Raw genomic sequence first — 3,374 nt, 5'->3', positions numbered from 1 at the left:
AACCCGACTCGAAGGAGAGGTCCCGCCGACGCTCGCACCGGCCGCTACGGGCCTGGCACCCTCTACGGGCCGTGGCCTCATTCAAGTTGGACTTGGGCTCGGCGCGAGGCGTCGGGGTAGTGGACCCTCCCAAACACCACATGCCACGACAGGCGGCAGCCTGCGGGGTTCGGTGCTGGACTCTTCCCTGTTCGCTCGCCGCTACTGGGGGAATCCTTGTTAGTTTCTTTTCCTCCGCTTAGTAATATGCTTAAATTCAGCGGGTAGTCTCGCCTGCTCTGAGGTCGTTGTACGAGGTGTCGCACGCCACACCGCCAGCCGGCTGTGCACGCTACCGAGTAAGTACCGGTATGCGAACCGCCAGGCGACGGGCGCGCATCGCACGTTTAAGGAGGCGCGGCCGGCCCCACAGGCGGCCGCGACGCTCCCAGGTCTGCGAAGCGGGGCAAACGCCGCGCGCTTCAGTATACGTAGCCGACCCTCAGCCAGACGTGGCCCGGGAACGGAATCCATGGACCGCAATGTGCGTTCGAAACGTCGATGTTCATGTGTCCTGCAGTTCACATGTCGACGCGCAATTTGCTGCGTTCTTCATCGACCCACGAGCCGAGTGATCCACCGTCCTGGGTGATCTTTTCTTAGTTTACACTGTCTCTTTCAAGACAGTTGCATAGGCGGGACGTAGGCGTGTGGCGGCCCCTGTTCAAGCGTTCTGTGTCCAACGGCCTCACGGCCGATGGGCGTCGTACGGCTCCACACCGGAGCGGACAGGCAGTCGGGCGAAAGTCATTCAAAACCGGCGCCAGGCGCCAGGTGCCGCAGGCCAGCCGCTCCAGCGCTTCAGCGCTCGTACCACACAACATTGGCGTTAGTTTTGAGAAGCACGCGTGGTTCCGCACGCGGCGCACGGCTACTGCGAGCCGTACAGGTAGCGTGTTGCGCGACACGACACGCACATCGAAAGACATGCAGTCTAGTCGGTAATGATCCTTCCGCAGGTTCACCTACGGAAACCTTGTTACGACTTTTACTTCCTCTAAATGATCAAGTTTGGTCATCTTTCCGGTAGCATCGGCAACGACAGAGTCAATGCCGCGTACCAGTCCGAAGACCTCACTAAATCATTCAATCGGTAGTAGCGACGGGCGGTGTGTACAAAGGGCAGGGACGTAATCAACGCGAGCTTATGACTCGCGCTTACTGGGAATTCCTCGTTCATGGGGAACAATTGCAAGCCCCAATCCCTAGCACGAAGGAGGTTCAGCGGGTTACCCCGACCTTTCGGCCTAGGAAGACACGCTGATTCCTTCAGTGTAGCGCGCGTGCGGCCCAGAACATCTAAGGGCATCACAGACCTGTTATTGCTCAATCTCGTGCGGCTAGAAGCCGCCTGTCCCTCTAAGAAGAAAAGTAATCGCTGACAGCACGAAGGATGTCACGCGACTAGTTAGCAGGCTAGAGTCTCGTTCGTTATCGGAATTAACCAGACAAATCGCTCCACCAACTAAGAACGGCCATGCACCACCACCCACCGAATCAAGAAAGAGCTATCAATCTGTCAATCCTTCCGGTGTCCGGGCCTGGTGAGGTTTCCCGTGTTGAGTCAAATTAAGCCGCAGGCTCCACTCCTGGTGGTGCCCTTCCGTCAATTCCTTTAAGTTTCAGCTTTGCAACCATACTTCCCCCGGAACCCAAAAGCTTTGGTTTCCCGGAGGCTGCCCGCCGAGTCATCGGAGGAACTGCGGCGGATCGCTGGCTGGCATCGTTTATGGTTAGAACTAGGGCGGTATCTGATCGCCTTCGAACCTCTAACTTTCGTTCTTGATTAATGAAAACATACTTGGCAAATGCTTTCGCTTCTGTTCGTCTTGCGACGATCCAAGAATTTCACCTCTAACGTCGCAATACGAATGCCCCCGCCTGTCCCTATTAATCATTACCTCGGGTTCCGAAAACCAACAAAATAGAACCGAGGTCCTATTCCATTATTCCATGCACACAGTATTCAGGCGGGCTTGCCTGCTTTAAGCACTCTAATTTGTTCAAAGTAAACGTGCCGGCCCACCGAGACACTCACTCAAGAGCACCCTGGTAGGATTGCAACGGGGTCCGCCTCGGGACGCACGAGCACGCACGAGGCGCGTCGCACGCCTTCAGCTCGCCCCACCGGCAGGACGTCCCACGATACATGCCAGTTAAACACCGACGGGCGGTGAACCAACAGCGTGGGACACAAATCCAACTACGAGCTTTTTAACCGCAACAACTTTAATATACGCTATTGGAGCTGGAATTACCGCGGCTGCTGGCACCAGACTTGCCCTCCAATAGATACTCGTTAAAGGATTTAAAGTGTACTCATTCCGATTACGGGGCCTCGGATGAGTCCCGTATCGTTATTTTTCGTCACTACCTCCCCGTGCCGGGAGTGGGTAATTTGCGCGCCTGCTGCCTTCCTTGGATGTGGTAGCCGTTTCTCAGGCTCCCTCTCCGGAATCGAACCCTGATTCCCCGTTACCCGTTACAACCATGGTAGGCGCAGAACCTACCATCGACAGTTGATAAGGCAGACATTTGAAAGATGCGTCGCCGGTACGAGGACCGTGCGATCAGCCCAAAGTTATTCAGAGTCACCAAGGCAAACGGACCGGACGAGCCGACCGATTGGTTTTGATCTAATAAAAGCGTCCCTTCCATCTCTGGTCGGGACTCTGTTTGCATGTATTAGCTCTAGAATTACCACAGTTATCCAAGTAACGTGGGTACGATCTAAGGAACCATAACTGATTTAATGAGCCATTCGCGGTTTCACCTTAATGCGGCTTGTACTGAGACATGCATGGCTTAATCTTTGAGACAAGCATATGACTACTGGCAGGATCAACCAGGGAGCTGCGTCAACTAGAGCTGAGCAGCCGGCCGCCCGGGAGTGTGTCCCGGGGGCCCGCGCGAACACGCAAGCGTCCGCTCAATTATTCTGCAAACAGGAGGAGGCTGAGCTCCCCTGCACAATACACCTCGAAACCCTCTCAGGTCCCGGCGGCGCGCAGCGCCGTCCTAAGTACTTGGTCGGGTTCGAGAGAGGCGCAATCGCCCGGAGTTTGGCGAGTAGACGCTTTAGGTGCGACCACCCGTGCTCCCAACTGAGCTTGCCGCTGCCGACAGAGGCCCGGGAGCGTGCTGTCGTGGCATTGCCGGCGGGAGACAACACGCGCCACCTACGGTGGCCGGCAGCTCCAACGCCAGCGCCACAGAAGGACAAAAGCCCCACTTGGGTGCCGAAGCGAACTCTCCCAGCACAGCGCACGCGCCAACACGTCCGCACAGCTGCGATACAATCCACCTGCGAGAACCGCAGAGGCGACCGAGCAGCA

At 56.6% G+C, this 3,374-nt stretch overlaps 2 non-coding genes and 1 pseudogene across 2 annotated transcripts; all 3 read right to left on the bottom strand.

The window, feature by feature from the left end:
• The window catches only part of LOC124569779, a pseudogene marked incomplete at its 3' end in the record, with an annotated part of 2,977 nt that extends 2,690 nt beyond the window's left edge, over positions 1–287 (bottom strand).
• Positions 288–475: 188 nt separating this feature from the next.
• On the bottom strand, positions 476–630 carry LOC124569780. The gene has a single exon (XR_006971300.1). It is a non-coding gene; the product is annotated as a 5.8S ribosomal RNA (ribosomal RNA).
• Positions 631–981: 351 nt separating this feature from the next.
• LOC124569782 lies at positions 982–2,891 on the bottom strand. The gene has a single exon (XR_006971302.1). It is a non-coding gene; the product is annotated as a small subunit ribosomal RNA (ribosomal RNA).
• Positions 2,892–3,374: the final 483 nt, after the last annotated feature.

This window comes from Schistocerca americana, unplaced genomic scaffold (genome assembly GCF_021461395.2).
Source record: "Schistocerca americana isolate TAMUIC-IGC-003095 unplaced genomic scaffold, iqSchAmer2.1 HiC_scaffold_1536, whole genome shotgun sequence".
NCBI lineage: Eukaryota > Metazoa > Arthropoda > Insecta > Orthoptera > Acrididae > Schistocerca > Schistocerca americana.
The sequence above is the reverse complement of the archived record's forward strand: the minus strand, read 5'-3'. Positions and strand labels throughout refer to the sequence as shown.